Raw genomic sequence first — 12,026 nt, 5'->3', positions numbered from 1 at the left:
GAAGGAGTGGGAGTCACACCCAGGGTGTCCCATGGAACCCCCCGCTCACCTCCCTGGCCCCAGACCCCATGCCATCTCCAGAGGCCCCTGTCTCAGGGTCAGGCCATGGCTATGGTGGGCCCAGGAGCAGGGATACGGCCGGAGGGGCTACGCCCAGCACTGTGCCCAGCTCCTCTGAAGGGATGTGCCCATTGAGGGGCATAGCCCCTGAGCATGAGCTCCCAGAGTGGGAGGGCTGAGTGGGGAGCCTGTGCTGAGGGCGCTGCTACCCCCTCAGGAGGTCCTGGTTCATGGTAGCATTCACCCCGAGGGTTCCATCTGGGTATGGTTCCACCTGCGGGCACCCAGACCTCCCCCGAGGTCTGGGGGGTGCCCAGCCCATCTCAGAGGGTTCTCCTGGTGGGTACACCTCGGATCCCAGTGCAGACCCCACCACCCCTGGCTGGCCCTTGAGAATGAAGTTTAGTCTTCCTGCACTTCCAGACCCCCAAGCAACCCGGTCTTCCTGACAAGACCAGACCCAGGTTTGAATCTGCAGGGCCCAGCTGCCCGCAGGCTGCCTGGCGGCAGGAGGGAGCTCCTGGCGAATGCGCCGTAGCGTGTACGTGCGACCCTAGAGCCAGTGTTCCTGCCCTGCCGTGCTCCATCATGTCCAGCCCGCCCCCCGTAATCCCCGCGGGCTCTGGGTCCACGGCTGGCTGCCAGCCCTGCTCCTGCAGTGGGGAGAGCAGGCCGGGCCAGGCCCCATGGCACTCCGCAAGGATCCCAGCAAGGACAGGCACACTCAGACCCTAATGCGCACCCTGTCCACCTGGGGGGTCCCCTCAGCAGGACAAGGGCCTAGGGGTGGGCAAAGGAGGAGGAGCAGGAGGTGGGGGACCATGCAACACAGCAGCGTGGTCCAGAAGCCACTGAGTGCTTGTGGAGGAGGGCGGTCCGACCCTGTGGCCAGACGCTGAGACGTCAAGGGAAGATCGGGAGCCACTACTGGACTTGGGGCAGTGATGACCCCCAGTGACAGGACTGAGCCCTGGCCGCATCTGGTCTGATGCCTGGGATCATGTGACCCAAGCGGGAACCACCCAGCGAGTTCTGCAGCCCACAGAGGAGGCTTGATTTCCCCAAAATGTCCTTCCATCTTCCCATCTTGGGGAATGGGTATCACAGGCCTCCCACCTGGGTCCTTCTGGCTCCCCCCTCCTGGGGTCCTGGGAGGATCCCCAGAGGGTCTCCTGGAACCCAGCAACCAAGAGACCTCTTCCCCACATGTACGGGGAGGCTTGCTTGGTGTGGAAGGAGAGGAATCCTGGCTCCGCTGACCAGGCGGTCCCTTCCCTCCACACCTCCCACCTTCCCCTACGCTACTGGGAGCCTGTCCCCCTGCACGGACACTCAGCCAACGCCTGGCAGGCTGCTTCCTCCTCTCAAGTCCATGTGTATAGCATTTGGTGTTTTCTCTAGGAAAACAGGCATCAGATTCATGTCTTCCTTGCTTTTAAGCACGAGCTCTGGGGCAGCCCATGTGCTGGGCAGCCGTCCCCAGGCCGCGTTCATCTTCCCGCAGTGAACAGTCGCCATTGAACGTGGACCCCCTGCACCCCCTGCCCCCCTCCAGCGGGTGACCCCTTAGGTATTTCAGTACATGGGATCTGGACACAGCTCCGCTCCACGGGGAGACCACGTGCGGATGTTCCGTCGAAGGACACCAGGTTGTGCTCACACCTTGGCCGTTGTGAACGGGGCCGTGAACACGGGGGCACAAAGAAGGCTTTGAGACCCTGCTCCAGATTTTCACTCACATCAGAAGCGGAACTGCTGGGTCGCATGTAATTCTCTTCAGTTTGTGAAGAACTGTACGCCTTTCCCCACGGCGGTCTCTGGACAGTTCCCGGTTCCAACTCTGCGATGGCCTCTCACCGTGTGCACAAGGCTTTCTGGGCCGTGGCATTCTGGAAGGTTCTGGGGGTTCTGACTGTGCCCCCGTCTCAGACAGAAGGCCCTGGAAAGCTGCCCCAGTCCACCCTGCTCTCCCCCTGCCGTGTCCCAGGGCCGAGTCCCGGGCCTGGCACACAGCCCTGCTCACGGACGACCTGGCCTCCTGCTCTGGGGGCAGGTGTGCAGCCTGTCTACCCCGCACCATGCGACGTGCCCTGCCCGCCACCCTCCTGGGCTGCCTGTGCTCTGACTGGGCCTGTCTCAGCAACTATGTCTCCTCACCTAGGGGCCAGATTAAACCATCTGCTGGGGTGTAGAAGTGCACCCTAGGAGGGAACCCAATGCTGTGAGAGCCAGCTTGGGGGTCTAAACGGCTTCCCTGAAGACCTGAGTAGGATGGAACCTAAAGTACGACCTAAAGGATAAACCAGTCAGAGTTCACGTGCCGACACCGGGAGAGGAGGGATCCCAGGCAGGGGGACTGCAGGTGCAAAGGCCCTGTGGTCATGGGGCACAGACTGGCGGGCCGTGTGCTACAAGGACAGGGTGTGTGGGTGGAGGACAGAAGCTGGGCAGCAGGCAGAGGCCGGCTCCTCAGGCCTAGAGGGAATTCACTGAGCACAGGGTGAGGCCCCGTCAGCCCTTCTCTCCACTCTGGCTGCTCCTTCCCCCTTCCCCCTTCGCCCCTGCCTCTCATCCTTGGACACCTCCCTAGTCCCCAGCTCCTGTGTCTGCAGGACAAGCAGACTCTCCATCAGAAACACAGAAGTTTAAAAAAAAAAAAGAAACACAGAAGTTTGAAATCCCCCTCGTACAGGGTCTTCATCATCTGCAGGGGTGCATGGACTGGCACGGGTGGGGACCACGGCCTGAACCCCAGGAGTCTGTTGCCAGTTTCAGTACAGAACGCGCTTGGTCCCCCTTCCGGTATGGGCCGATGCCTCCTAATGCGGACGCCGCACAGACAGTGTGCAGGGCCTGGCAGGCAGGGCCCGGAGCCGCCAGAGCTTGCACGCCGCCCCGGGACTTCTGAGAGCACTGTGACAATGCCCAGAAAGGGCCACCGGAGACCGCCCGTGCCTCTGTGCCTCAGGCCCCCAGGAGTACCCGCAGCCCCGCGTGTCCCCAGAGGGGAGAGGGGGACTCCCAGGGGTGGAGGGGCTGCTGATTCTCCAGAGCCATGGTAAGAGGAGGAATGACAGAGGGACCCGGGAGCCTGGCTCTGGGGCAGCTAAGCTGCTGGCCCCTTTGCTGGAGGGGCCTGGAGACTCACGACCTGTTAGCACCTCCCATTGTTCTTCCCCTCCTGCAGGAATGCACACAGTGCTGCCCAGCACGCAGGCCCCCCAGCGCCCAGGAGCGGGGCCAGGAACAAAGTGAGGTAGTTTCCTGGGGAGGGGTGTGGGCTGTGTTCAAGGTTGCCCCCTGACAGGTGCCAGGGCCTGATGTCTGGAGCTGGGCAGTGGCTGGACGGTGGCCCGGGGCCCTGGGGCAGATGGGCCCTGGGCGTCCCTGCCCGGTGTCCTGTGCCTTGTTGAGTCAGGGGCAAGCAGGGCTGGGTAGGGCGAGAGGAGCCGGGAGCTAGTGAGCAGGCTCACAGAAACCGGACGTGAAGACGTGTTACAGGTGAGACATTAAGGACGGCTGGGAAGGAATGCCTTGTTTGTGCTCCTGACACTAGAACAGGCCGTTCCCCTTATGTGATATAGACAAGATATTGACCAAGTTCTCTGGTCAGTGTCTAAAAAAAGGCCGACCCTGGAGGCCCTGCAGGCAAGCCATGGCGGACGGTCCCTCCAGAGACAGCTCCTTTTCTTTCCTTTCTGTTCTCACCTTCACTTAATACACTTTCGCTTCACCTCACCCTTTGGTGGCCCCAAGATCCATTCTTCGACTCCACAAGACCAGAATCCTGCAACACTGGGGCCCAGGGCGGCCATGAGGTGTGGGCGGCTCTTGCTCCCTCCACCTGTGGACCTGGCTCCCCCCGAAGGCTCCCCCAGTGCCAGCCTGGGGTCCCGGGCAGACGTGCTGAGGGGGTAGGCCATAGGAACCGGTGGGACCGTTTGCTGGCCTCGATTCGAATCCAAAACTGGGGATGGGGTGGGCAAAACCTGACAGGGCAAAGTGGGGGCCGGACTTGGCCTGCGAGTCTGGGGGTTGGGGTCTGCGACATCGCTGGCTCCTGCCCCGCTTAGATGGATGAGGCAGGTCTGCTCCCCGAGCCTGGGGTGAGACTAGGGGCCCAACCCTGGCTGCAAGGGGACGGCCCGAGCGCCCAGGCGGTCAGTGCCCCCCCCCCCGCGCCGCGCTGCCTGGTTGGCACAGAGCAGGATCCTAACAAAGGGGCCCTTTGTGGGCCACTGGCGTGTGGCCGCACATAGGCGGCCAGGGCCTCTCCCGGAGCTTCCCGGGGGAGGGGCCGGAAGTGGAGCCTCATGGCTTTTCTGGCAGCTGCCCGGTCTCGGGGTCAGGGTCGTTCCTGAGTTAGCCTCTGCTGAGAACGCGGGTGCTTGGGGTGATGGCAGGACAACCCCCCACCGGCCGCTCCCCATTGGGGCTGAGGAAGAGCCCACCCGGGGCAGCTTCCCAGGGAAGGTGAGGGACCCACCATCAGGCCGGTGTTTACTTTGGCTCTGGTGAACTCCTCCCTGGACCATAGAGAGCAAACGCCATGGCACTGAAGGCTTTCCGGCGTCCTTGCTTCTATGCCGACGGGCCAGCGTGGGACAAGGAGGGCAGACAGCCTCCTTCACAGCCCCTGTGCAGGCCTGGCCCTGGCCCCCAGGTGCAAGGACGTGCGGTGGGCACCCAGATCCCACTCAGCTCAGGCCGACAGGACTCTGCGTGCACCTGCTGGGGGAGGCTCCGTTTTCCTGCTCAGCCATTTACAGGGCTGGAGTCTGTTCTCATGCCAGCAGACCCGGCCAGGGTCTGACCCTGGGATCCCCTGCCTACTGCTTCCCGTCCTGCCAACAGAAGACTCTGGACACTCAGGGACCCCCAACTCAGACAGGTAGACAGGGGCTCTGGCCCCTCATCACTGAGGGCACAGCACCCCTCAGGCTCCCACACTCTGTAGACATCTATGGTCACCTGACCTGTACCAGGCACCCCACTGGGCCAGGGCTAGGGTGGTGAATAATATGGGGGCTGGTGCCTGTGGGGGCGTGAGTGTCAGAGTGGATTAGCACCCAGGGTTGGGTCAGGGAGAGTCAGCGGGCAACGGCCCATCTGTCTCCAGGGATGACTGGGCAGAGACCCAAAGGAAGCGAATCGTCTCAAAGACATGGCGGGTGGAGGGGGAGGTACGGGTCGTGGGATCGGCAGGTGCAAAGTCCCTGGGGCAGAAGGATGTCCGCAGTTGGAGGCCCCGCAGAAACCAGTGCGCTGGAGCAGAGCTGGGAGCTGGAGCTACATCAGGACCAAGTAGGGGGAGCGTGGGCTGGGGACCCAGGTGTTGGCCGTTGCAAAAACTTGGGCTCAAGTTCTGTGTGGGAGGGAGATGGGGGGCACTGAGGGATCTGAGCAGAGGGGATCTCTGATCTGACATGTTTAGAGGCATTTCTGTGGTCCTGTGTGATACAAGACCTGGATGGGGCAACGGAGTCGGGGGAGCCGGGGGACCCCAGCTTTGGGGCTGCTGCAGTAACTTGGGGAGAAGGGGATTAGACCGGGAGGGTCTGCGGAGAGACGGTGGGTGTGAGAAGGGGTCAGCTGTACGGTGGAGCTGCAGGCCTAGGGGACCCACGGGACCTGGGAAGGGAGAAAGGTGACCCATAAGCCGGTGTTTGGCCTGGGCTGTCCAAAGGGTGAGCGGCCATTTGCTGAAGCAGAAGAGGCGGCGGGAACAGGCCTAGGGCACGGCAAGGGACTCTGTCTGGCCATGGCACGGAGACGGCCATCAGCCACCCAAGCGGGCAGTCGAGGAGGCAGCTGGCTGAGAGCATCTTGAGTCTAGGTGTGTTTGACCATCCTTAGTCCTTCAAGACAAGCCTTGGATGGAGGAGGTCAGCGTCTTCCAGAATGGATGTGGCACAGCGCGCAGACCTGACCCCCAAAACCGCTCATGGAGGACGCCCGGGACAGAACCGTGGAGGAAGCAGAGTTTGGGGTATGTGTGGCTGGAGGAGCCCTGGGAGGAGAAAGTTGCCTCCCCCAGATCCCTCCTGGACAGATGGCCAACCCCGGGGTAGTCAGGTTTGCACAGAGCATTGGGCCACCTGCAGGACCCACCAAGGCTTGTGGCATCTGGGGGAGGACAGACAGGCGGCCAGGCACTGGTTCTCTCCCTTGCTCCCAAGTATCCCTGGGTCCCCACCCGAGGACCCCCCCACTGTGGCTTATCTGTTTGCAGATTTATCTCTTGTCACCTCCCTCTCCCCGCACCCGCCCCAAGCCCTATGCTCTCTGCATTAGCGAAGGATCTGACACCAGGCCCCGCCTTCCTGAGCTGAGGAAGCCCCCCTTGGCACGGCAGAGGGGCTGCGGCGCTAATCAGATCCTTCAGGAGGGGACTGTGGCCCACCCGCCCGCCTATCAGCGCCCACGCCAAGCTGACCTGCTCACCACGTCTAACTCACAGCGGAGACACGAGGCGCTCAGGCCCACACCCTGAGTTCCTTGGTGACCCAGGCTGGGAGCCCTGGCTGAGCGAGCCCGGGGCTGGCTACACGTTCGTCCAGAGCTGTGCTATTCTCATTGGCAAAACAGGAGTAGGAACCGAGCTAACCTCATGGGAGTGTCGGAACATAAAGTTAGAGCGCGCCCAGGACACGCAGCCCAGGCCTGGAAGTGAGTTAGCGGGCAAAAAAGCATTCGTATTTAAACGTCTGGGTGGCTCGGTTGTTAGGCAAATGCCTTCGGCTGGGGTCACGATCTCGGGCTCCCCCCTCCAGCTTCTGTTCCCTCCCACTGTCTCCCCGACAAATAAAAAATCTTTGTTACAAAATAAAAAACAAAATGTGCTCATGCGGTAGACTCACATCCAGATGCCCAGAAACAGCACAGAATCCTGGTAGTTACCCTTGGGGAATGGGTTTCTGGTTCCCTGTTGTCTTTTAAAACTTCTCAGTGTTTTCCAAATGTCCTCCATTAAAGAAGAAAGACTTCCTTTGATATTTAGAAAACAAAGTGAGGGAAATGATCGGAATGTGCGAAGTGTGAATCAGCTCCCCAGGTGAGCAGGGCCCCCAGGGAGTGCGCAAATAGAGGTCGAGGTGCTGTCTTCACTGCCTGCTGGGGGGGGCGGTCACCCCTCCAGACCTTCTGTGGGGCCTCATGGGCCACCAGGAGAGGACTTCAGTGGCCTAGTGGATGGCTTCTGTGGCCTCACCCTGGGCTGGAAGTGCCCATAGACTAGTCTGCCCCTGCTCACCATGTCATCCGTAGAAGCCCCAATCTCCAGGGGGCTTGAGGAGAAGGGTCAGGGCTGGGGCAGAGGGATGCGGATGCGGGGGCAGGGCTGGGGGGGTTTGTGTTTTCACTGCCCAGTTGGTCCAGAGCACTTAGGAGCCAGCAGGAATCCCAAGGCTGCAGGGGTGGCGGGCAGGCACCCAGCCCCCACCTGTTCCAGAGCCTTCTGCAGACAGCCCCTGGGTGGGTGCTGGAGGTTTACCTTAGTCTCCCTCACCTTGCACCTCTGGAGCCACGTGACCACATGCCAAACCACATGACTGTGTCTCTAGTGGATAGAGAGAGGCCCCCTGGACACGCCAGACTGCCCCATGGGGTTGGAAGGGGCAGTAGGCTGCACTGGTCTGGAGGTGAGGAAACCAGAACCCTGTTTGGGTCTGAGTGGTGATCTGGGGGTGTCATACTCATCCTGCCAGAGGGCAGGGCAAGGCAAACGTGAGCTGGTGGGAGAATGTTTTCTGTGCAGACCCGCAAGTTGGGGCTGGTGGTCCGTCTGTGATCAGGGTGAAGAATCCGGCTTGAGGTTGGGATAGAGTACTTGGACCAGCTTCTGACCATTGTCCTATGAATGACCTTGGCTAGCTGGCAGGGCTTTAGCCCTAGCCTCTGACTCCCAAGGGGTCTAGAACATTCTCTGGGAAGGCGAGTGGACACCTTGTTCTCCACGCTAATCTCCTCCTCCCGACCCCATGCTCAAGATCACTGTTCTGGTACCTCCCTCATTTTCCGACGAGGACCCTTGTGGGAGGGAGGGAGCCATGCTGCCTCTGGCCCCGGGGGACCACTGTGGCCTGTCCTGACCCCAGACCCCAGATTAGGATGGGGGCGACTGAGAAGGGGGGGCGTTCGTGGGTCCCTTCTGATGGGCGGCCCGTTTCACTCAGAGGCGCAACTCTGTCCACTGGAACGAACCTCGGACAAACTTGGAGCCGCAGGGCTGGGAGGGGAGCGGGCACGGCCGGGAACGCATCCCAGTAGTCGCCAGTGTGCCCGGATCACGCCAGGCCTGAAAGCAGCCCGGGTCAAGTTCCCGGCGCGAGCAGGAGGCTCCGGTGCCCGGCGTCGGGTTCGCCCAGCGGCGCTCCCGCATCCCCGCGGTCCTGGCATGCGCTCCCTCCCGCGCCGCCGCTCGGTGCAGGCTCGGCCGCCGCAGAGAGGGGGCGCTGCGGGTCCCCCCACCCCCGCTGCTAGGGTCAGTGGGGGGGTCAGAGGGCGGGGGTGGGGGAGGGCGTGGGTCCGGCGCGGGGCGGGACGCGGGGGGCGGGGGACGGAGGGTGGCGCGGAGGGGCCAAGGACCCCCGCCCCCCCGCCCCGCCCTTCGCCCCGGGACGCCCCGCGCCCCCTCCCCCCTCGGGCGCCTCCACCCGCTCGTCGCCGCTCCCACCTGGCGGCGGGGCGCGCACCCCCAGGGCGGCGAGTGCGCGCGCGCGGCCGGCGCGCTGTCCCTTTAAACGGCCCGCGGCGCCTCCCCGCGCCCCGCCCGCCGCGGTGCGGCCGGTGCTGGGCGAGGCCGGAGAAAGTCCATGTGAGCCGGAGCGCGGGGACGAGACTTCCTGCCGCCGCAGGCCGGACCGGGCCGGGCGCCCGCAGGTACGCCCAACTTGGCGCCGCCGGCCGGGCCCCGCCGCCGCACTTCCCGCAAACTCCGCGGCGCGCCCGGCCGCCTCCTGCCGCAGTGCCCGCCGGCCGCCCGCAGCCCAAGTTCGCGCGCGCGCCCGCCCGCCGGCCCGGGGAGGCGGCGGGGCCCGGCCTGGGGAGGCGCCGACCCGCCCGCGCCCGCGCCCGCCCCGAGCGGGGCTGCGAGCGGGGCCCCGGGCGCCTCCCGCCCCGCTCCCGGCCGGCGGCCGCGGGGCCTCGCTCGGGACGCCCGGCCCCCGCCCCAGCGCGCCGCCCCGGCCCGGCCCTCCCGCGCGCCGAGGCCCGGGGCCAGGGTCCGAGAGCGGCCGCGCGGCTGCGCATCCGCCCGGCCGGCGCCTCTCCCTCCCGGTCCCGGGGTGGGGGGGGCTGGCTTGGGCGTCCCTGCCGCCCCCCCCCGTCCCTCCCTCGTGCGGACCCCGGCCCGGGGAGAACCTGGGGGCCGGCTGCCCCGGGAGGGGGCTCGCACCTGTCATCCGCGGCTCTGACCCTGCGGAGCTGAGGTCTTGGTGCTCAAGCCCCTTATCCGCGGACCTCAGAGGTGACCTCTGAGGCCGCTGCCCGCGCCCACGCCCATGACCCAGGGGGAAGACCCAGGTTCTTCCGAAGTCTGCCGCGTTGGGGGGGGTGTGTGTTGGGGGGTCATGAGGTCAGAGGTCACCTCCAGGCCCCTCTTCCGGGCCTCTTAGAAGTTTGATCTTGGGGCTGGTGATTGCCAACTCTCTCCTGCCGCCCTTTAATTAAACTGTGGGCTTGCAGGTGGTAGGTGTCCTGGGGCTGGCCTTACAGGCCCGCTGCCCTGCACCCGCCCTCCTCCTCCTCCTCCTCCTCCTCCTCCTCCTCCTCCTCCCCCCTCTCCGTAGCCTCCAACTCCGAGATGATGCGCGCCATGGGCTGTTGGGCTCCTCCTCTCTAGCGGTAATTCTTGGGGCTCCCTGAGCACCCAGCTGTGTGTCCCCTGGTAGGCGTGTTCTAGCTGAGCCTGTCCCCTGTGGGGGAAGTTGGGGGGGGCAGTGGGTCCTGGAGGCCGGGGTCCTGCCTGCCCCCAGTGTGCTGGCTCTGGAGGAAAACTGCTGGTTCTCTGCAGTCTGTAAGCAGGGCCCTCCCCAGGCAGAGGGGGCAGAGACCCAGGCCCATGCGCTCGCTCCCCGCCCCCCCCCATTCCTGCATCCTGCACCCACAGGCCGCGGGCCCACCCTACGGACTGGTCTGGTCTGGTGTGGTTCCCTCTGCAGTCTTCTCTCTCCACCCCTACCCCTTCCTCCTCCTCCTTCTCTGGAGCCCCTGAGCACCGTCCCCTCCCCCTCCAATGTGCCCAGAAGATGGCAGCAGGGGCTCTGTGCACTGACTCGCTTAAGTCTCCTGAGGAAGCTGGTGACACGGCCTCTGTCACTGGCTCTGTTTCACAGGTGAGGAACCAGCTTGGCACGCAGCAGCCAGGCAGAGGGTCAGGCAGCGGGCGCTGCCTCCCACCTCCCAAAGAGCCACCTTGTGGCTTCTCCTGTGGCCCCCTGTGGTGCCTGTCCCTCCCAGGAGGTCCTTTGGCATTTCAGTAGGGTCATTCCACTGTTGGGTGGCACCTTGGTTGGAGCCGGAGTCAAGGAAACAGGAGGAGGAGACCCACGGTGTGGGGTCCCCGCTCTCTCCACGAGCCTGCCGGGAGGAGCACACGACACCAGGTATCACTTGTCACCTGCCCAGAGGTCTGAGCTCAGTAGCCACACCCAGGGCAGAGGCGTTGCTGACCAGAAGCCGGCTCTGCCCACCCCCTCCTGCAGCCCTGTAGAGGCGCCCCCGGGCTGCACGAGGTTTCCAGCTCAATCCTGAGCACGCGTGCCTCGCGGGCCGGGGTGTCGGCACAGGCTGGGCGGGCATCTGCAGCCACGGTTCCTCGTGAGCCTTGGCCTCAAGGTCCCACCTGCCTGCCTTGCGTCCTGGGCTACGGTGGGCCTTGTACCCACTGGGGTCAGGAGATGAGAATTGTGGCGTTGACCCTTTCCAGAACTTTCCCAAGGCGCCACCCCACACCACGGCCTCTGAGGCCTGCACTTCCTGGAATGCAGGGCTGGGGGTGGGTGAGGAGGGTCAGCACCAGGCCTCCAGTTGCAGGCCCCAGCACTGCCCTCACCAAGGGAGAAGTCTCCATGTCCTGAGGCCTCGCTCCCGGGTGCCCAGAGCTGCCTGCCCCCCCCACCCCCGGCAGCGGGCCCCTTCCACCTGGGCGTCCCCTATCTGGGCTCTCCCTGCACTCTGTTGCCCAGAGGGGGGAACTATAGGGGGTGGGAGCAGCCCCCCAGGCTGGGGGCAGCTGTGGTCAGGGTCTGTTGAAGCGTAGCCCAAAGGCACGAGGTGGCTCTTAAGGAGGCGGGAGGCAGCGCCCACTGCCTGACCCTCTGTCTGGCTGCTGCGTGCCAAGCTGGTTCCTCACCTGTGAAACAGCTGTTGACAGAGGCCTTGTCTCCCGGCAGCGTCCTCAGGAGACTTAAGTGACAGTTCGTGCCCAGAGCCCCTGCTGCCCTTCTCTGGGCACCTTGGGGAGGGGGTGGGCTCTGGAGGAGAGGAGGGGGTTGGAAGGGGTAGGGGTGGAGAGGGAAGACCTGGGGAGAGACCCACACTACCCCAGGCCACACCAGGTCACGGCCTTCACCCAGGAACACGGCCCGTTGACCCCTGTGCAGTGGGCATGCTGGGGAGGTTTGGCGGAGGCTAGGATCCGGGGACGCCACGGGCTGCCTTTCCGTTCAGGGCAGTGTCAGCCACTTGGTTTCTGCCTGAGGCTGGTCTTCCAGGCCTGGGCTTTTGGAAGGGAGCAGGACTCTGTGATGTGCTGCTGCTGCTGGGGGTGGGGGGGTCCCAGGGCAGGGGCAGGCGCAGCTCGTCTGAGCTGCTGCTGGGAGCGGCGCCAGCGCTCAGCCGCCCCACTTTGGGAGCTAGTGAGGTCTGGTCGGGGCTGGGGTCTGCCTGGGGCTGGGGAGTGCCTCGGGGCGGTTGAGGGGTGGCTGGGTGGGGCCTCTTGCCTGCCCTGGCCTGCAGGGTGTCCT

At 64.6% G+C, this 12,026-nt stretch overlaps 1 protein-coding gene across 4 annotated transcripts in view; it reads left to right on the top strand.

Annotated features, from left to right (window-relative positions):
* Positions 1–8,871: 8,871 nt before the first annotated feature.
* The window catches only part of NACC2 (NACC family member 2), a 64,883-nt gene continuing 61,728 nt past the window's right edge, over positions 8,872–12,026 (top strand). For 3 of the 4 annotated variants that reach the window (XM_044264551.1, XM_044264550.1, XM_044264546.1), the window contains exon 1: positions 8,872–8,940. The gene's annotated coding sequence lies outside the window, so the exon portion shown is untranslated. Of the gene's footprint in view, positions 8,941–10,623; positions 10,665–12,026 lie in introns of those variants that run through there. The other variant, XM_044264547.1, reaches the window with a different exon arrangement.

The sequence above is a fragment of the Neovison vison genome, chromosome 9 (assembly GCF_020171115.1).
Source record: "Neovison vison isolate M4711 chromosome 9, ASM_NN_V1, whole genome shotgun sequence".
In the NCBI taxonomy this organism is placed as follows: domain Eukaryota; kingdom Metazoa; phylum Chordata; class Mammalia; order Carnivora; family Mustelidae; genus Neogale; species Neogale vison.
Note: the sequence above shows the minus strand (reverse complement) of the source record. Positions and strands in the feature narration are given on the sequence as shown.